Raw genomic sequence first — 23,648 nt, forward strand, 5'->3', positions numbered from 1 at the left:
ATCTTATCTCTTTTTCCTATACTTGTTTCCTTCTTTGTAGTTCTTCTTCTATGTACATCTTGCAGCAATATGACCTACTTCATTGCAATTGAAACATATGTTAAGAAGCTTACCTTTGAATTTACCTTTGCCTCTATGGAATCTCTAGGCTAGTAGTGCTTCTAACTATTCCACATCTTCCTCATCTATGCTACTATCATTGGATACATATTTTCCTTTTCTTCTCTTCTCACTTTATGTTCTCCTGCTTAGTGTCTTTTAATTTCATATTAGCCTTGAAAGTAGATTCAAAATTCTCAATTATATAGTTATCAAAATTGGACAATTCAAATGTAGTAAGTCTTCCCACTATTCATTCAAAGGTTAGTGTGTTCCATTGTAGACATATTAGATCTTTAATGGTTGAAACTCAAATAGCATAAGTAGGGAGTAGTGTTCTTCAGTATTTGCTAATGATAGTTTCTCCTTCCAATTGACCACCTAGACTTCTTATTGCACTCAACACTTCTTTCATTCTTGCAACATATTGAGCAACATTTTCACCTTCCTCCATTTTCATGTCTTCAAAATTTCCTCTTAGGCTTTCTCTCTTTGCTCTCTAGACTTTTTAATCTCCTACATAGATATTTGATAAGGCTTTCCACATTTTAAATGTAGTGTCACAATCCTTGATGTCATCATATTCTACATAATTAAGTGTAGAGGCAATCTCCAGCATTGCTTGATTATGCTCCTTCTTTTTATTCAGATCATTTGCAGTAAGAGGTCCTGCTTGATTTACATGTTCTATTCCAATTGAGGTTTTTGCATAGTCACCTATTGATCTAAGGTGCAATTTCATCAGACTCTACCATGAAGCAAAGTTGTCTTTGTTAAGCTTGGGAGCTTCTCTCTTGGACATCTTGATCTTTCTACTTCTAGTAGCTTGAATATAAATTAGTAGATGGCTCTAATACCAATTGTTAGAAATGATTTATAATAATTGAGAGGGGGGTGAATTAGTTTTTCAAGGTAAAAATATCTTATTCAAGCTCACTAAGTATAGTGAGCCAATTCAACCATTCATTCATCCAAACTTTAAGTTTTACAACTAACAAGTTACTATAAATCAACATGCAAGCATAACACATAAGAAATCAACACATAACATAGTGATTTATGTAGAAACCCAATTTGGAAAATACCACCAGTAACATGCTACTTAATTATCACTTTCTAAAGTGATGCCCTATGAAAGGCCTACCTTGTTAAAGGCTTACAACACATTGTTAAATGTGACCTTGTTAGAGGATTTATCCACCCTATTAGAACTAGGCCTGATTAGAGGATTTTAGAACATTCACTTGGAATGCCACCCTATTAAAGGATTTAAAAATTGTTTTTACGCCAATCTAAGTTCATAGGATTTTCTCTCATCTAATATAATTGCTAGAGAGTATTAGAAAATCTTTGACCTAATTACAACATACAACTTAGGTTGCAAATTTTAGATCACTTCTCAACTCATACAATTGCCTAGCCTTCAATCTCTGTAACTCTAAAAACTTACCCTCCTTTCAAGCCTAGTCTCCTTGAGTCTCCATGCTCAATGTACTAGTGCAATCATCTCTTCATGGCCACTTATAGAAGTAGAGCCTCTGTACTCTTCCTTGTCCTAGATGTCTTCTCCTTGACACCCTTCCAACCACTTTATAGATTTGGCTCTTCAATAGCAAAAGTATCATCAACATTTACTTCTTGGTCTATGACTCCTTAAATAGAAGTCTTGGAGTTCTTTTCCCACTCGATTCTTCCATCTTTTAATTTCAATTGTATGGATTAGGTAGGATTCATTTCATCTAACCCATATTTTGTTTCCTCTATAAAATTCTTGAATAATCCTTTAGAATATTCCCAAAAATGGTTTACATAGAATTCTAGGCCTCTAACTCATCATCCTTATCTTCCAACTTGTTCACAAAATTCAATCTAACTACTTTGTTGGCTCAAATTCAAAAAATATTTGTCATTTGAAATAATGTAGTAGCTCAACACTATTGAATTACTAGTGCATGGCACATACTGTATTAGTCAACATCCACTATGTTTTTCCTAATGCTTAGCACCTGAAGATCACTTGGCACCAACTAAGATCTTTCTAATGCTTGGCACTTGATCTTCACTCAACACACACTAGAGTTTCCTATTACTTAGCCCCAATTGAGAATTTTCTAGGCTTCAACTAACTTGCTCGGCACCTACTAATGATCTTAGTTTAAGCTTTGTAGTCCACCTTGATACAACTTTTACCTCCAATGTTTCTAAGTGTCACCAACCTCTATATCTTTGAGTATGTTATCAATACATCATTTAACCATTGTTTTAACTAATCCTTCCACTTCATTACAACATCATAACTTAACCTTTCCTTTAGGTGCTCTTGTTACATCTTATTGATCAAATCCTCTTCATCGATCAACTAAATAATAGTAATTGGATCTTATAAGAAAATATCATTCCTAGAAATAGTAGGTTTGACATCAATGATAAAACAATGATTGAAAACAACAATCTTCCTTCTTTGCAATAATCTCCCTATTTGATTTTTAACAATGAGCTTTTCAATCAGATTTCCAACAATATACTACCACTTTAGGAATCATATTTCTTCTTAGTTTAAATTAATTTTTTGAATATTTATCATTAAGTTATCTATAGGGTAATGGTTCTAAAAGTAATTTTCATCATTCTAAAATATCTTAAGAATTCGTAACTAAATCAATAAGATAAATCATCAAGAATATAAAATATCCACTATACTTGTAACACACCTAGTTAGTATCATTTGTAGTATTGCATCACCATATGTGTCTTCTTCAATGATATGTTCAATATTAGCATCAAGCTGCAATTGTGGCATTCTCGATAGAAATAATGAAATTGATGGACTCTCCTTCCAGACTCTTGATAAGATCAAATTTTTCATATTCTTCATCTCCTAAAAGAGTAACAACCAAGTAGGTACCTGCATCAATGTGAAAATCACTCTCAAACTATTATAGATTGTTTGAAACTATTGTGACAAAGAAGAATCTTTAGCCCTAACATATGCCTTTATAATGATAGGTTTAAATTTCAATTATAGTGTAGATTGTATAACAAATATGGAATCATGAAACTTGAACTATGATATTGTCAATCTAGAGAGAATAATAGATTTTGATGATCTTTTCTTTGTGATTAATCAACTAATAAAAAGGTATATCTCATATAGCTAGACTCCCATAATAGAAAAGGTGGCATGAGGATGCTCCTCTATAATAGGTCACTTCATGAAAGAGGAAGGAGATATGGTTATAGGATACACTAACAAAGACCATGGAGCTAGAGATGAGCCATAAAGGATGATTAGAGAGAGCTGGGTACCCAAGAGATTATGACTGAAAAGGTAACTACAAAACAAATATAGATAGGTAGAACTCAATAATAGGCATCTATAAGGTAAGGTTAGAAATGGTTCAAATAGACCATTAATAAAAATGTAACTCAATAGTAATGTGAATACTATAGTTGAAGAGAATAAATTATTAATGGAGATTTTTTTTTATTTCTATATAGCTGATGTAATAGTCCTTGCACATCCAATAGAGTGTTGAATTAATTTCTTTTCCATGCTTCCATTCTCTGAAGTAATCATAAAAGACTTACACTAATATATGTAGATAGCCCAAATGAAGGAAGATGGCAACTAGACTTCTAAGAGATCAATGATAAATACACTTTCTAGAACATCACAATATATATATGAAATAGCCTAAAATGAAATACACTTTCTCATGAAAAAAATTGAGGCATCATATCTAGGGTGTCCAACCCTCATACATGTTATACAAATTGTCAATGCTTGTAGCTTGATGAAGAAGATGGTCCACTTGTTCTAAGATAGTAAATTATCTGCACAAACAATGTAAAAAGGCCTTTACTAAATATTGTTAAAAAAAAAAAAAAAAAAGTGCACTTGACCAATAATATCAAATAACCAATAATTCAGTAATAATTAACCTTTTCCCATCAGTGTCTAAGTATTACCTAATTGTTAAAAAAATATGTAAAAGGATGTACGTCAATTTTGTGGGGCAGTTGTAACTATAGTAGGGATGTAGGAAGATTTAAATATGCTCATTCAGTCTAATCATAGAAAGGATTCTTAATTGGAAGCAAGTTGATAAGATAATTCCTATTATTCCTCTAACTATCACCATGCTACTTGTAGGGTTGGTGAACAATCAAGAATTTAGTCATCAATTTTAATTCTTATGAATATTATTAAAAGATTAAGAAAGGAAGCCTACTTCATGAAAAACAAATGTTAAGAATTATTTTTGACATTTGGTGAATATAGTTCAAGTTTTTAAAATGGTTTCTTGATTTTCTCTCTCACAGTCATGTTCAAATGTTTCTTTCATGCATTATTTAATATCATAATGGATTGATTCTAAATTAAAGATGATTTTAAAATTAAGAGGGGTGAATAGAATTTGTTTCAAACTAATTTGAAGGAGTTTTCATGAAGGATCGAGAAAGATCCAATGTGATTTATAAAAACTATCATAAAATTGTTCCTAACAGACCCATTCATGAAGACTTATGGTAACATTGTCTTTACCAAATGAAAAATTGGTATTCCTCATTAAAATAAAAGTATATTTATAAGGCTATAAAATAAACTTGGTTTGGTGTTGAATGGTTTTGTATGATGGCATAAGTTTGATGGTCTAGCAACATGAAATCATAGAAATATATGAATTAATTTATGACAAAAAAAATGCTCACAATATGGGATCAATAATTCCTAATTTAACTATTGGATCTTTCTGCATTTTTTATCTATTTTAAAAAACCTAGTTCTTTACATTATTACCAATTCAGTACAAGCTCAATGAGTTAGTAAAATCTCTATGTGATATGGCATTGGAATTATTTATCACTCTCAAATGCAAAGGTCTAACACTACTTGAAGCACTCAAAAATTTAGTACAACTATCAATACAATTACAAATTAAATTACAGTTCCTTATTTCAATGTTGCATTTACTTTCCTCTAATAGAATGTCTTTCTTATATACCCCTCTTGACTTTAATACTCCATTTGTAAAATGATCAAGATAGAGAGACATCAACACTATCAACAACTTACAATCAATGATTTCTATATTTGTAATATGACTGGAAACACTATCATATTTTAAATCTGAAGCTATTTTTACATCATTTACTTAATCTTTTGTTCTTATTTTGATAGCCATAATATTAGTGTCTTCCCATGTTTCCATTACAATGCTCTCATAGGTTAACTTGCTATTTAAGAAATTAGATGGAGACATACATGAACTAACCTATTTCACCTCACAAGGAGCATCTATACCTTCTTTTGGTCTATCTTCAATTTTAGGACCCACGTTGATGTTTTTCATTGACATTAGATGATATTTTTTGGTCCAAATTTAGTAGACATTATATCTTAAGGCATTACGCTAAGCCAATAGTTTGTTATTATTACCAAACCATTGGCCTGATAGTGAATCTAAATTTAATACCTCATTTAAAGAAGAAACCTTCCAAGAGGATGAAGCAATGGGAGATTTCTTGGTCCTCTATAAATATCTTATGCACTCATGGTCTAAACCATAATCATTGTCTTCTACCACATTTCCATTTGTAAAAAAGTATTACAAATATGAATATCTCTAATTCAAAACCCTTAAGAGTCTCACACATTTCAAAGCATGAAAAACATGATTCACAATGAGGCAACTCAATAATAATAATCAAAGGGAAAAAAAAAGAATGAATACTTTAGAGGCATCAAGGTATCTTTGGAGCACTATTATGATTCTACAATATTGTGCATGGTATTGGCTCATCAGAAGTAAATTACATCATGATAAATAGTCTCAAGTTATACAAGTATATATGTAGACATAACTAGCTCAATTTTACCTTCTCTTGACCTAGACATGAGACTAAACCTGGAAGGACGATGGTGATAATGACTAAAAACACATTGACTGGAAATGACCACCATGTAGTTTAGAGATTTTATTCCTAAAATCTATCTTCTTTTGTACTAGTCATTTTAGTAACATTTTCCACTATACAAATACTAAGTTCTTTGACAATGATAAAGAGTCATAATATATTGATGCAAAAAAATACATGAAATGCATGCTGGAAGTTTGCAATCACTCTAGAGGAAGAAGATAGTGATAAAGTGGTGGAGGTCATTGTTAGAAAAGTTTTGTGAACCCATCCAACCCATGGGCCTTATTAGAAGAAAGTAAGAAAACAACTATCTTCAATTCTGCTAATTTGAAAGGGGCAAGTAGAGAACTATTATTCTCAAGCAAAATCAAACTGGGGATTGCATCAAAAAACTAATTAACTTCCAAATCTAAAGGTGCAAAAGAGGAGGGGGGAGCCAATAATTTTTTGAAGAAATTAACTCCTTCATGGATAACTTTATCATAAATAATTGTGTTTCCTAAATTTTCTACTTCAATTGAAAAAATAGAACTGTCTACCCTCTTTTTCTTAATAGAGGCATGGAAAAATTTAGTGTTTCAATCCCCTTCCATAAGCCATAACTCCCCATATTTATGTCTCTAGTATTATTGCTCCTACATACAAAGCTCCTCCCACTCATTTTGTAGATTCTTTTTCTTAAGATATGACTCATTGTCCATCCCTACCCTAATGATTAGCTTATTAAGATCAAAGAGGTCTTCTTTTACTATGTCCTTCTTTTGGAAGATATTTTTAAACACCAACTTATTCCAAGTCTTGATTTTCAATTTGATGTGTCTGAGTTTTTTTGAGAACTAGAACATTTTTTTACCTTTGATCTTGGAAGAACTAGCCTACCGTTGCTTCAAAAGAGGGAAAAAAATGAGGGTCCTAAAACCACATACTCTGAAACTTAAAAGAAGGCCTATGATTATGTCCATCCAAAGATGATGAATTTGAGAGGTCTAAGACAATTGGGAAATGATTAGAATTAGAAAAAGCCAGCATTTGAGAGTTGAAGGAAATGTTTGAAATTCTCCATTCTTGAGAAATAAGAAATCTATCTAGCCTCTCTGCAGTGCAAGGAAAACTAGACCTTTTTTTTGTCCATGTGAAAGAGCCATTGGTTGGAACAACATCTAGAAGGTTGTTACCTAAAACAATTTTAGAAAAATCATGCATGGTTTGGATTGGAGGACATATACCTCCACTTTTTTTTGCAGGAGACAAGATGGTATTGAAGTCTTCATCTAGTATGAAATTCAACTCATCTTGTCCCTAAATTAGATTTGTGAGTTTATCCCAAAGACATTTTTAATCAAAAGTAGTTGTTGGACCATAAAAATTAATCAGAAAAAAGGTCAAAGAAAAATGTTTAATGTACACTACATTTCCAACATTTTATCATGCTTCCTAAATTTTATATGTAGGCTCCATTAGAAAAAGTTGAACTCTACCACCACACGAGTTCATTACACTTTAATTATTTAAGAATGTTTTGTAACTCTATGTTTCATCTAAAATTTCTTGTGGAAAATATTATTAGCCTATTATTTCTATAGATTTCTCATGTCTTTATTTTGCAAAACAAGAGTTTTAGTCTTAATTTAAATTTTGAGATTTCATTTTCAAAACTAGTATAGTAATGCTAGGAATATTTTAAAGAATAGATGGATAATATTTTCCAATGGTGTTAATTTCAAATCTTCTTTTGCATAGTGTCTCTAAAACTTGTCAAAGAAAAAATAGTGTTCTACAAAAATGTAGGTAATTCTTATTGTTAAATACTTTAGATTATGGTAAAAGAAAGTTTTGAAGGGAACCAAAAAACTTTACAAGAAACTAAAGATAAGTAATAAAGCACCACCAAGTTTTACAAGGACCTAAAACCTAAAGTTTATAAACAACAAAACTAGGTTTTATAGGGACCTAAAATCAAGAGTTTAAACCATAAAATATCACTAGGTTTTACAAGGATCTAGAACCTAGTTCTTAAACAAGATGGAAGAAAAGAGAAAAAAATAAGAAAACTACCCAAACTAGCAACAATCAACCCTTCTCCATAGCCAACACCTAAAATAGCTCTTTGATAATGTTCACATCCTCTTTACCTACTTCTGCAATACTTTGGATAATGTCCATTGGACAAAGAATAGGAGTGCCAATTTTGTCAACCACTTTTTCCTTGTGCTCCACCTAGTTCTCATACTAGGACCACCTAGACTCCCCATCCTTGCATTACCAAGAGACATTTTCTGCTCATTACTCTTCTTACCTAAACTAGTCATCACAACACAAAGACTAGAACTGACCTATTTCATTTTTTGACCACTTTCCCTAATAAGATAACAAAGCTCCTACTCATATTCTTTAAGCTTATCAAGGATGTTACCAATTTACACTTGCATTTGAAATCTCCTACTACATTTAACATCCAATTCCTTTTGCATAACCCCATTTTCTTCTTTGGAACCATTAATTCATTATACAACCAAGAATCACTCTGAAGAGAAGTTTTCACTTTAAGTTTAGCAACATGAAGAAATGAGAGCTTAGCATCCTGAGGGTCATCTCTCCTATAAACCACATCTCTAGGCTCATAACCTATCACAATGGTAATAGTATTGATTTGGGTATCCATGTTAATGTCCAAATTCTCCATCCTTTCCTCACTTTCTTCTTTGATTTGGCTATTTTCCTTACCCATAGGGCCTTTTCCTTCAATCTCCTTACCAGTGTCCTCCTATATTTTCTCCTAACTCGCATAATGAGAAGGGTGATCACTTTGTTTTTCATCAATCTCCTTGAGGGCTTCTAACCCAACATTTGAGTCAATATTTCTATCATTACTTCCCTCCACATTGTCTTCAATAGTTGACACCCCTTTACTCCCAGAGTAACCATCCAAGTTAGAAATGTAATCCCCAATTTTTGTTTTCTCATCAGTATTCAAATTCTCAGATTCAATAATCTCCTGAACATGTTTCTTAGTCCTCTCCTATTTGAAAACCTTCTTTCTATCACTAGCCCCTTTTTCCACCATTATTCTCTTAGAGTGGGGAGTACTACCAAATCCTTTCCTTTTCTGAAGAACTAGTGAAGTCTTTATAGCCTTAATTTTACAATAGTTTTCAATCAATAAAATTAAACCTTCATGAAGCACATGACAAAACTCTTTCTTCCTATGTACATAGAGGCTTAAAATTAGAGAATATCTCAGAAAAAATGGAAATGAAATCCTATATTTCTGCCTAAAATGGTTTAGGAAAACAAAGTGAAACTTAAGGAATCTCTTAGCCCTACCATTAAGTATAAACTACTTAGGGATACAAGATAACACATTATTGGAAAAATTTAACAAAAAGTAGTTTCTACAGTTTTATAGATGTTGGGTGGATATGAAGGGATTGTTGATGAATTTATTTTTTCTCTTCTCTATTCCATTTTCTCTTTTCCATAATTTTGAAGATTTTTTAGTTCTCCAATACTCTTTGACCTTAATATAGAATTGTTTTTAAATATGGTAGAATTGGAGTACTTCTGAAATCATTGTTTGTCCCAAATGTTTAGGTTAGACTATGGAAGTCCTTATCATGATGATTGATGTTATTCAATGTCTTTTGGCTAGTTTCCTACACCTTAACATTCTTAACACCATCACTTGATACATTGAGTGTGAAGGATGTGGGGACCATTCAATCTCATGGCTGATTCCAATCTTTCCATGAAAAAACTAAATTACTCAGCCCTTCAAATGATCTATATAACCATTAAATTTAGAAAAGTTGAATGTTGACATTAGTTCATTATAATGGTTCATTAAACTTCTTGAGGACTAATCATCACTAAACCCAAAAAAAAATTCAAATTAGCCTTCTTAGAATTGAATATATGTTTATACCATTGTCTTAGGATTTAGATAAGTTTTGGTCAACCTACTAATGTTTATAGGTTATATGTGATCTAATAAGATTTTGTATCTAGTTGTGCTATTTTGATTCATTTTATCATTACAATATGTTTGGTTTACTAATTTATTACTCCTCATAAGCTTGCATGCCATTAAAAATAATCAGGATATAAATTAATGCCACTCTAGTACTGGTGCAAATATATTCGATAATGGCATAGGTAGTTGTAATATTAGGTTATATTAATGATTATAAATTATACCATTTAAGATGTTGTGATAGTTTAACATGATAAGTTTTTTATTTTAAAGCATAGAGGTATTATAGGGCCCACTTTGGAAATCTTTTAAACAATTTCTATTCTCACACTATTTATTCACAATTTGTATAACTAGGCAAAAACAATTCAATATGTAGAATACCAATTATTTAGTGTCAAAAGCTAATATGTGAACAAGGGGATGATCTATGTATTAATCCATGAAAAATAAAAATAAAATAAAAATGTGCATTTAATTTAGAATGTTTAGTTGAGTGTGCATTTTCAACAATCCAAACATCTTACTCATTTTTGATGTCAAAGGTGTTGTCATCATACTTCAATGGACTTAGGATTCCATAGGATTGCAAGATCACTAGAAGCTCTAATCCTAGCACTATGAACTAAATTTTGAAGTGATCATTTTCCAATGGTCTTCTCATAAGACTCTTGAGGTAGCTTGGTTTCATGAATGAGGATTAAATCTGCTCCAGAAGAATCAATGTGATTTTTAACTCTATGTCTTTTGTTAGAGGCATTGATGCCTCTAACATTCCAAGAAATGATTCTCATTACTGACAAGAAGAACATTCTTTCCTTCTTGTCAATATTTTGAGGATGAAATTTTTTTCATCCAAGTTAGATTGTATTCCCACTTCAACTTCCTCTTTGGCTTTTACCTTTTCTAATTTATGACCTCTTCTTTTAGGTACTTTTTTTAAGACCACATTTTGAGAGGTAGTTTGCAAGATGGGTAGAATCTGAGAAACCAAATGAATTCTTGGAAAAAGAGAGATATTTAGTAGGAATATTTTCAAGATCCTTGATTTCCCCCTCACCAAATTCCTTTGTATTCTCCTCGCACTTATTGTGATGTAGAGCTACCAAATTTTGAATGAGATGAGAATGATGTGTTCTGATCCCCTCTAGAACAGAGAAGCCTTCTAGTTGAAACTAATAATTAGAAGACTGAAGTAATTGGTTATTATCTAGGACTATGTTTTCCTTATAACATTTTGAAATTCTTTCAAAGTCCTTATCATGACCACATTTGAATTCTAGAGAATGAATGGTATTCCTTTAATCCTAAGAAAAGGAACCCTAATTATGGATGATTGGTTTAGGCAAGATAAGAAACATACCCTATTCCACTAAAATCTCATGTATCATGGTATTAGCTAAGGATAAAATAAACTCATTCACCATGAAGTCTACCTAATCCTTAGAGACCTTTGATTTACTACATCTCTTAATACTAGGGAGATGGTCATGATAAATGAAAACTTGAACTATATTGTTAATACCCTCTATGTGCAACATTTTTAATTATCAATGTCATAATGAGCATCCTCTAAGAGAGAAATTTGTGTTGACTATAAAACCATATAACAAATGGATTACAAAACATATAAAATATAAGAAATCATAATCAAATGTAGTAATGATTGAAGCATGAAAAAAATCTATGGTTCCTTGAGCAAAATCCTAACACTTGAGAATGTTAAAAGTAGTAATTGGTATCTCTAACTCTACATATTTTAAGTCTAGAAGAATAGAAAATTTTGAGGATTGGACTTCAGATGTAAGGACATGATTAGTACACTTTGAAGGATTAGTTGCATAATCCCTACAAACTAGCACCTCTATAGAAGTACATAAGCTACATTGAGTGTTAAAATGCCCCAACTAACCAAAAAACTTCTCAACTAGATCCTCCTGCTAAATAGTAACCTTCTACACCCAAGAACCCTAATTTATGTTGATGGTTACCTTAGGTGAGTAGAGCTTTGAAAATGACAACATAATACAAACTCTACTAGTTTTGTAAAGGACTTCAAAGGGGATAAGGTCATGTTTAACAAAAGTTCCTATACTATTAGGAAGAAAATCAATGATTTCAATATCTCTATATTCTAGAGGTAATGAAGGGAATGAGATCCAAAAGGGGAAAAAGGTACAAAGTTTGAAATCTGGTTTGAAATTAGGAACCCATGGTAAGGAAAAAAATCCCTGAACATCTGCAAAAACACCCTTTAAACATGTGAGCCAAGTCTCTATGTTCTCTGGAATTAAATAAGGCTACGAAGAACATAAGATTAAATTCTCCTCATATGCTTTATTAATTGATGGATTGAGAAATTAAATTCCTTCCTTCCATATATTATGTTTTCTTTCTTAACATCATGAGCATTATTTCTCAATGAGTATCTCCATTTGGCAACCATCTATAATATTGTCATCAATTATGAGTCTTAGCTCCCAAGAATGATAAATGATTTTTAGACATTGATCCTTTGGAACATGGATAAAATGCATAATGACCCATATAAAATTCATTTCAATATGGTGAAAGTAATGGGGAACTCTATAACATCATTAAAGACTCAAGATAATTTTTTGTCTCCTAATCTTAAGAATTTAGAAATAGCTTGATCTCATTGATACCCTTTGTTCTCAATATTTTTTGACTTCCCAAATCACATAGGACCCTAACTAATTGTTTGGATGAAGCTAAATTTTGGAGGGCTTCCAAACAATACCTTAGCCTACATTGACTGGTAAAAATATCAAGGTGGTTAATTGGAAATTTAAAACAAGAAAGCAATATGATAGTTCACTTGTTCTATAGACATACAATTACTACTTGACTAAAGCATAGTAAATTGGTTTATACATGCATGATTGATTCAAATGATATATTAATTTAGAAGATATAATAGTCCTTTTTATTTCATTCAATATATCAATGCTCTTTGATGAAAATGGTGGAGGGAATGATTTTCCAATGACATGGTCCTTTTCCTTAACTACATAACAAGTATATTAACTTACTGATGTTTGCCAATGAATTCCAATGATCAACAACTATTCAAAATCATGAAGGCTACAGGTGTGGGAGCCCATCCGACCTAATTCAATAAACTAAAGAGGGAGAATACACTTACTAATTTTTTGAAGGAATAATATAAATAGTGTAAAAAATTACTAATATAATTTTTTGCTATCTGAATGGCCAAGTTATGTGCTATAAAAATGGGTATGAAATTAGCCAAATTAGTGCAAATCACTAAGCTACAAATAGGTGACTTCAATCTAATTCAATTTAGTCAATAAGAGCCTCACAAACAATAAAATGATTTGAAATTGGAAACTAGAACTAATAATATGATAGATTTTCAACCATCTCAAAGAACATGAACACATTTCCATATACTATTAGAGAAGATCTACAAGAAAAACAATAGATCAACTATTCAACAAAGTGATCACAAATAGAAATGGAAAAAAAATGGATTAGTAATTATTTTGAGTTGGGAGTCGAGATAGATCATTGAAAAAGGTTCTCCTATAAGTAATTAATAAGATATGTGGTAATGAGAGAAAAATGTGCATCACAACATAAGAACTATGAATAAAAACTTATATAAAATGTTAAATAAATATGTATCAAAGGGTTCTATCAAAAATTACAGCAAGTACAAGATTCCATGCTATGCCACCTTGTTGCATCCATCCTTAACCCTCCATGAATTCTAGCACATTTAAATACATTCATGTCCCAAAATTATGTCATATTCATTCCAAAGGCACTCATCCATTGTAGGCATTGTCAGAGAAGAAAAGATGCATGTGTAGGGATGCTAAGCACTGGACCAATGTTGTTAGGCTTTTCATGAGAGTTACACAAGATTGAAAATAAAAAATATCTCTATTTTTTTTGGACTATTAAAGAACATTTCAATTCATGAAAACATTGTTGACTTGTCCAAATCAATTAGTAGCATGAAAACTCACTACCCTTTTTAGTCTTCTAGCTTGCTTACCTCCAATGTTGATTATGTGGCAAAGAAAAACACTAATTCAAATATAGGAAATGTAAGAGTATATGCAAATTTAATCAATTAATTCTCATCATATAGTTTTTAATAGTGGAAATAATCCTAGAATGGTAAAGTGCCTCAAAACTAAGAAGTGGTTTTGTAATCCCAAGCCAACATTAAATTCCTAAGAACAAATAAAATTTGGGATGAACTAAAAACTTGTAATTTAGTCACTTGATTAATTTCATCCCTCATAGGTTTTCAATTTATCTTTAAGGGATTAAGGTGTAGGTAGGAGGGAAACAATTGAAGACTAAATGATACATAATTAGCATAAATTACATTATTCAGAAATGGAGATATAAATCCAGTCAAGGGCACTCCGTCAACCTTAAATGTTGTTTCTCCCTAGCCATGATTTGACTTCACAACTATCATGGTGACTTGGATCCCTCTGAGTGGAAAAGAGGTTATTCTACTTAAATATATAGTCCATATGGGATAAAATCTATACAATCATAGAGTTAGTGTGTTTTTAGTAGATGATGCTACCATCAAATGATTTTCATACAAGAGATACCACTATATTGACAAGATATTTTGTCTCACTCTAAGATATCCTTAATATATCTTTTGCATCATTTACTATGGTAGATTCAAGAGGTCTTGAAGAATTGTCATCTCTAAATTGCTACCCCAATGAAGATTAGACATGAAGGACTTCTTGTAAAAACTATAAGGATTCATTTCCCATTGTCAGTGCAAATACCTAGAAGTTAACAACACACTAATGAACTGATAATAGAAAAAAGTATGAAAATTACTTCTAAAATAGATAAAGAAAATGACTCTAGAGGGGATCAATGACAAAATTCCCAAAATGTCTATAATATTTATATAATTCTTGATGAAGTATGAAAGAATAAGATTTTCAATTTGGTTTCAACAAGTTATAAGCTAAAAGAGGTAAGAAAACTCATTGATTTCTTTTTATACCAATTGACTCTAATTTTTTCTTTTCTTGTTCCTTGCCTTTAAGGTAGCTAATCTTTAGTAGTCATCACAATGAGACCATATATCCCAAGTCTACTTTCCTCAAAGTGTCTTGGACTTTTCCTCCTACTCTGCCTACACAATGAAACCGCATATCACCAATCTACTCTATTCAAACATTCTTTCTCTTTTACTCTTACCTTACTCATTGCTAAACCAACCATTACCATCCCACACTTTGAAAATTGAAAACTTTTTGTTTTGGGATAGGATACCACAACAAGTAATTCTCACTTTAATACAAAATAGTGACTCTTGAAAAACTTAAAGAATAGTCCTACCACATAACTTGATTGCAATGAGGCTAGCAATATTAATATTTCTCTAAGATCTTATCTATAACTCATGCAGGCATAAAACATGGAGTAAAAAAATCATAGGATTATTTCAATTTGATAATCCAATCATCAAAGTATGAACAAATGAAGGATAGTTAGATAAAAAAATTAGATACCTTAATAGCCCAATGAACTACAATTCTCAATCTTTGTTATCAAGGTATCCTATGAAAGGATGATTACACAAAAAATGATCCTCTAGACCATAAATCATAAATAGTTTGGTAGATTAGTACCAGAGTAGTCTAGAGCAATCGAGAAGACCAAGGTTTGAGCCCTAGATTGCCTATCAAAATTTACAATGTATCTTGTATATTATAAGGATTTCTTATCATAACTACAACAACTCACACTTTTAGGATTCATCTGCCTTCGTATTACTCTACTTGGGGATTTTGGAATAACTATTCTTTTAGATGTATTCTATCTTACAAAAGTCATTCAAAAATATTAGACACTATAATTTTTAAAATTTTATATGTAAGTTAACATTGAGAAGGATGTTTCTAAAATTCTAAGTTGAAAATATAACATAGGAACTACAACTTCTTATCATAATTGTGTTCTGATTAGTATGATATAGAATTACATATTTTTTGTTTTAATTATGCAATTGAAATTAGTGAAAGACTAGTTAATATATAAATTCTTGTTGCTTGTATCAAATTTAGAAATTCAGATGTTTTGATAAAACTCCAACTTCTCCAACTTGATTTTTATCATGTAGGACTTAAGTGTTCTAATTGATGCTCTCTCTACGAAACCAAAATATCATAGAAACACGGTAAGTAAGATATAAATTTCAGTACATCAGAGATGGAGGAGTAAATGAACCATTGCATTAGAAATCATTTATATCTTTCATGCATTACAAGGGATTTTTGTTTTATTGTTATATCTAGAATGTAATAAAGTTGAGACATGAATGAAATTTCCCTCAACATTCCCATTAAATAAAGTGTATTACTTCCATATTAGGTCATTTTTCTCTGATGTTTTCCCCACATACAATTCAATTACCAACTTAGTGGAAAAAAATGTGGGGAACTTTTTTTTTGATAGCTAATGGACCAGCACCTAGATTAATTATTATTTGTTGAAATTATTCATTTTTATGTGTTAATCTTAAGTAGACTCAAACCCAAGACCTCTCACATGAGAGGATCACAAGCTAATGCTTTGTTGTAGGCTCTTGCATATTAGGGATTTTTTTTTGAAAAAAGTAATATTTTTTACAATGGCATATGTGGACATCATGCCCAAACTACGTGGACAAGAACACAATTTTTTTTTTTTTAATAATATATAATTAAAATGCTCTAAGTTTTAGTCTGATTTCTTGCAAGAGAAGTGAAGGTTCACTACAATTCATCTTAAGTTTAAAACTCTAGTGGATGAATACACCGTTAAGATTTGATGCTCTAGTTATTAGGTTGATATTGACAAAAGTTATGTCCTTAGATTTCTTATACAATATTATAGTTAAAATTATTTAAATAGTAGTGTAGATGACTTCAAGTTAGTTTAATTGAAAAATCTAACCAAATAACATCTACATTAAAACTTATTTTAAATAGCCAATAAACCGATAACATTAAATCTACTTAATGCTCAAAATTTAGTTTAACATTAAAATTAAAACTAACTAAATTTTGCATTCTATAAAATTAAACAAAACTATATTAAATTAACAGCTACCTAAAAACTATTAACAAATAACAAAAAAAGAAATCTCTAACAAACATAACATAACTTTAAAACTTAATTTAAAAATAAACCTAATACTACCATACATATATAGTAAAATTTAAAACAAATATCTTTAAATAATAAATAATTAAACAATATACTAAATACATAAGTTATAACTAACACATACTAAGACACCTTAAAACTAACTTTACAAACACTTTTAAATAACAACACATACTAAACTAAATAATAAATAACAATTTAATAAACTAAAATAATTAACAACTAACTAACTTAAAAAATGTTTAAAAAAGGCTAACACACACCTAACATGACTAACACTAACCTATTTCTAACCACACCCTACTCTACCCTTTTCCCCCTACACCCCCTACTCCCAAGGTCAAATCGACCCCCCCCCTATCTATACTGCCCTAACTCCCCCCTACTCCATTCAAGATCAGTGTTGCGCTTCCCAAGTGCTACACTTGGGACAGTGTGCTACCCAAGTGGAGGGGGTAGGGTACACTGACCAAAGCCTGCCAAGAAAGGTGGCATCCCAAGCCAAGAATAAAAGGGATAAACTTAACAAAACTAATTCCTTCCTATACACATTGCAAGAGGGGTTTGCAAATTTCCATGGAGGTGACAAGGTGACATCATCTTGTATGATGACAATTTTGACCTTTGCAAAATTAAATATTTTTAAATCTGCCTTTCCAAACTGACGTCCAAGGGAGAAGTAAATGCAAAAGTTAAATATGTAAGAAGGATATTTAGAAGATATGTAAGATAGATATTTTTTTTTGAAATTTTAATTGTTATTTTAAACTTCTATATATGTGTTTTATTTCTATTACTATTTTTAATCTTAAAAATAATTTTCAGTAAAGCAAAAAGGATATTTAAGGAATCGTTTTGATTCTTTGTTACCAAAGGTCATACAATTTGTTTCTCTCATACAAATTCCAGAGACTATTTGGCTCTTGGATACAACTTTTCTTTTAAAATATTTTTGTAAGTGTGGATTTACAAAGCAAATGTAATATTTTTTTTCAAGGTGTATAATTTTTTTTAAAGAGGTATATTATTTGAATAGATTTAAACCATGGATTTAATAATTGTATCACAATAATACATGATTAATTGATCTCCTAAACAACTTGAATTGAAATATATCAACCATATCCATTTTTCTATCCTTAACATAATTTTCATATTTAACATATAAGGAAAACTTGAAATTTTTTTTTAACTAAACCATCATCAATTCATCCTATTTTGATGTGCATCCATCTAACTGAAAATTATGACTAAATGACATGGTAAGAAATATTACTCAAACACCATTTTATTGGAAAACCTAATTCAAAGGCTCAGCCAAGAAAGAACAAGGAAGAAAACTTGGCGTCGTTGCCATTACAACAAAGTTTTGAAAAATAATTACATAGAATTTCAGTCCCAAATTACAACAATTTAAGTGAATTTTCTTGATGACCCTCATCAAGGGATTCATAAATTTTTTTGCAACACATTTCTAGAACCATGTAGGGAAGAAAATCTGATCAGGTGACCACAAGCATGACCAAGAAACAAATCAAACATGCATATTCATACAAGGTTTTCACAATAGGATTCACAATGAATCAACACTAGGGAAAGGTGGATTTTTCCAATAGGAGATGTCAGACACAACACCAAACTAGGTGCTCAATTAGGGCTATAAATCAAGAACTTCCATTCTTCCATTCTTACATGCCAAAAATCATACGTGGCTTGTGCTGATAGGTAGGGGCACATAACACCCTACCCTCTCTCCCTCTTCTCATCTTGAGAAGAGACTCTACACTATTAGAGTCCAACTAAAGGGACCTTTCTCAAAATTGGCCACGTCTGCCCTCTCCAAGGGTGAGTAACGCCAAAACACCCATGCAAGAAAATCTAAAAATTCAAACATAACAAGAAAAGAAAACATTCAAAAAAAACATGGTTTTCAAATCTTCCCAACATACCCACAATCATACAAGTATTCAAAAATCAACAAGGTAGCATAAGCATGAGACAAACATGAAAATCTGAACAAGGGAGATGAGAATTCCTACTTGCACAAAGAGGTAATGGGAACTGAACAAGTATGAGTAGAGCTTTTCCCTTCCTTTCTTCAATCTTCCAAGACTCCTCTCTAAATATAGAGATTGGGTAACAACCTCCACGAGTCCAAGAAGGGCCTCTAAATAAGCCTCAAACTCAACCACCAAAGGGATCAATAACTTCTCCCACCCACCTACAAATCTAGAAGCTCCTAACTCAACCCATACTATGGTTAAACACTAAGTGGAGGTGAGGTGAGACAACTCATGGTAGCCATAGTCAATTTTCGCACAAAGGCAAAAAGAGACTTTTTGAGTGACCTCAAAAGTCAATAAAAGGGGCTTAGGGGTTGGAAAAGACCCCCAACCCATACCCATACCCCTTGGGTATAAATATTTCATGTTTTAAACCATTAGGAATAGGTTTAGAGCCAAACAAAAAGCTAGGAATTAAATAGGACCATCTAACGACTCAAAAATATAGATTAAGCACTAATTTGGATTAAGGGTGACTAAACTCAATTAAGAACCCAATTAGCAAACTGACACTAACTTAATCCGACTTAGGTCCAGAGGTTACATAGCTAACCCTAATCAGCTGGCTAAAGAGCATACATAATTCACGAGTGTCAAGTGACACTAAAAGAACATAGTTACAAACATTAACATTCTTTGAACATACAAAAAATACATACATACATCTCACAATACAATACTTGAATTACGAACAACAAGGTTTCCAAAATTAGCACATAGGGATCAGTTTTGTTCCTCCATCGGTTTCCTTGGCTAAAATATCTGCACACTCATTACACACCTTAGTAGTCCCAACAATCACATGTACATATGTATATATACATATCAAGAATCACATAAATTAAAACATCCATCTATAACAAAATCAGGGTTCCTCTCCTCCTATTCAATTCTTAACCATTTAAAATATCTTAAACCAAAATGTACTTAATTCATCAACATACATATACATAAAACATTAAATGATAGACATCAAATATCTGAAAATAACATCACACAACATGAAATAATATGATATGTTAAAGTATCTGATAATGTCTCGACATCTCGAGTCATGAGTATCAAAATTATAAAGTAATAACTAAGGCTATGAAGGGTTAGGGCAAGGCCTCGCATCCTCCCCCACTAGGCATGAAGTTCCTCCTGGATTTCATCAAAAGATAAGGGTATTGAGATCGTATATATGTTGCATCCTCCCAAGAAATTGTGACCTTGTCATAACATTCTGACTGGACCCTAACTTGGTGTAGCTCTTGACATTGAGGAGCTAGGGTCTGTCGAGCAATAATATGGATAGGCTCTAGTGCTAACTGGCTGACCAAATCCACCTGTATCCTCAATCACTATAGCCTGATGCTCAATCTAGTGGTTTTCAACCACTGTAAAAAATTTGTGGGACTTGCCCATGTCTCCAATTGTCGGCTCTGAAAAAGCCCCTCTCTAACTACTAGATGACTGTCCCTATGAACACTCTCTAGCTATGTGACCCATGCCACAACAAGTGTAGCATGGTCCTCAAGTATAAGATCATGCATCATGTGATTCAGACTATTGTGGGCCTCCTGACCTACTAGATCCACTATGTTGACCCCTAGACGACTGTTGAGTCTTTACTGACTATGGCTGTGGGGTATGTACTTTCTGATCCTACTATAACTGCCACTACTTGGGCTCAGAGCCCTTGTAACCCTATGAGAGTTCTTGCTACTGCTATTGAGACTGTTGGCCCTTAGAGGACCCTGGTGTATAGTTTTGATTCCCTTTCCAAGAGGGTTTCTGTTGGGTAGAGTTTTTATTCTAAGATCGATCACGTGATTCCTATATACCTCGAGTATCCTTTGCCACTAGTTCTATCTCCACTACCTATCTCAAGATGGTAGGGAAGGCCATCTGAACTGGACCCTGAAGTGAGAAATTCAACCCCATGATAAAGTGATGCACTCACAGTTTCTCATCCTTTATGTATTCCACATAAGGAAGGAGCTCGAGAAACTTGCTCTCGTACTGAGCCATTGTAAGACCTCTCTGATAAAGAGAATGAAACTCCTCTATCTGTTTCTGTTGAAAATGCTCTGACAAGTACCTCTCTCAGAATCTCTCTAGGAATGATTCCCATGTGAGGGTATCCATCCTCACTCCTCCTATGGTCTCCTCCTGATGCCACCAATTGGAGGCATCCCCTCTCAACTGATGAACTACTAGGCATGCCTTTAGATTACTCCCATAGGATAGTAATCTAAAGCACTATTGTAGGCTCTACAACCATGCCTCTACTATTGTCCCCTCAGTGGAACCCATCAATAATGGTGGCCCAAGTTGAATCAATTCCCTGATGTCATCTCCTATATGTCTAGGAGGTCTATCAAGTGGGGGTCCTCTTTGGTGTATTGACTCACCTTCATGCTCATCCTACCCCTCTAACAGTCTCAGTGAGGGACTCCTAGTCCTCTCTCTTCCTCTGGGCCCACCTCCTCCAGGCCCCTCTACTTCCACTATAGGAATCTGCTGACCTGGCTGAACCACAGGTACTACTCTATGCTGAACTACATCGATCAATGTTTGAAGTGCATCAAAAATGTCTTGTTTTGGGTTCGGTGGTGGTGGAGGTGGAGGTGGTGGTGGTGGAGGTGGTCCATCCTCCTATCCCACTCTACCACCTCTCACCCTACGACCTCTGCCTTGTTGATTTCTCCAAGTAACAGGAGGCATCCTACACAATTTAATGTTTAGTTAAAGTTTTGGAAGCGTAAGGGTTTAAGGTTCCTAGTGTTGAAACACAAGCTCTGATACCAAAATTTCATGCCCAAACTATGTGGACAAGAATACAATTTTTTTATAAAAAAAATAATATATAATTAAAATGCTCTAATTTTTAATCTGATTTCTTGCAAGAGAAGTGAAGGCTCACTAAAATTCATCTTAAGCTTAAACCTCTAGTGGATGAATACACCGTTAAGATTTGATGCTCTCGTTATTAGATTGATATCGACAAAAGTTATGTCCTTACATTTCTTATACAGCATTATAGTTAAAAATATTTAAATAATAATGTAGATGACTTCAAGTTAGTTTAATTGAAAAATCTAACCAAATAACATCTACATTAAAACTTATTTTAAATAGCCAATAAACTGATAACATTAAATCTACTTAATGCTCAAAATTTAGTTTAACATTAAAATTAAAACTAACTAAATTTTTCATTCTACAAAATTAAACAAAACTATATTAAACCAGCAACTAACTAAAAACTATTAACAAATAACAAAAAAAGAAATCACTAACAAACATAACATAACTTTAAAACTTAATTTAAAAATAAAACTAATACTACCATACATATATATTAAAATTTAAAACAAATATCTTTAAACAATAAATAATTAAACAATATACTAAATACATAAGTTATAACTAACACATACTATGACACATTAAAAGTAACTTTACAAAAACTTTTAAATAACAACACATACTAAACTAAATAAAAAATAACAATTTAATAAACTATACTAATTAACAACTAACTAACTTAAAAACTTGAAAAAAAGGCTAACACACACCTAACATGACTAACACTAACCTATTTCTAACCACACCCTACTCTACCCTTTTCCCCCTACACCCCCTACTCCCAAGGTCAAATCGACCCCCCCTATCTATACTCCCCTAACACCCCCTACTCCATGCAAGATCAGTGTTGTGCTTCCCAAGTGCTACACTTGGGATAGTGCACTACCCAAGTGGAGGGGCAGGGTACACTGACAAAAGCCTACCAAGAAAGGTGGCATCCCAAGCCAAGAATAAAAGGGTTAAACTTAACAAAACTAATTCCTTCCTATACACATTGCAAGAGGGGTCTGCAAACTTTCATGGAGGTGATAGGGTGACATCATCTTGTATGATGACAATTTTGACCTTTTCAAAATTAAATATTTTTAATTTTCCTTTCCAAACTGACGTCCAAGGGAGAAGTAAATGCAAAAGTTAAATAGGTAAGAAGGATATTTAGAAGATATGTAAGATAAATTTTTTAAAAAAAATTTTTAATTGTTATTTTAAATATTTATATCTATGTTTTATTTCTATTACTATTTTTAATCTTAAAAATAATTTTCAATAAAGTCAAAAGGATATTTAAGGAATCATTTTGATTCTTTGTTACCAAAGGTCATACAATTTTTTTCTCTCATACAAATTCCAGAGACTATTTGGCTCTTGGATACAACTTTTTTTTTAATATATTTTTCTAAATGTGGATTTAGAAAGCAAATGTAATATTTTTTTTCAAGGTGTATAATTTTTTTTAAAGAGGTATATTATTTGAATAGATTTAAACCATGGATTTAATAATTGTATCACAATAATACATGATTAATTGATCTCCTAAACAACTTGAATTGAAA

This window comes from Cupressus sempervirens, chromosome 7, assembly GCF_028749045.1.
Source record: "Cupressus sempervirens isolate cs-2001-9-10 chromosome 7, ASM2874904v1, whole genome shotgun sequence".
Taxonomy (NCBI): domain Eukaryota; kingdom Viridiplantae; phylum Streptophyta; class Pinopsida; order Cupressales; family Cupressaceae; genus Cupressus; species Cupressus sempervirens.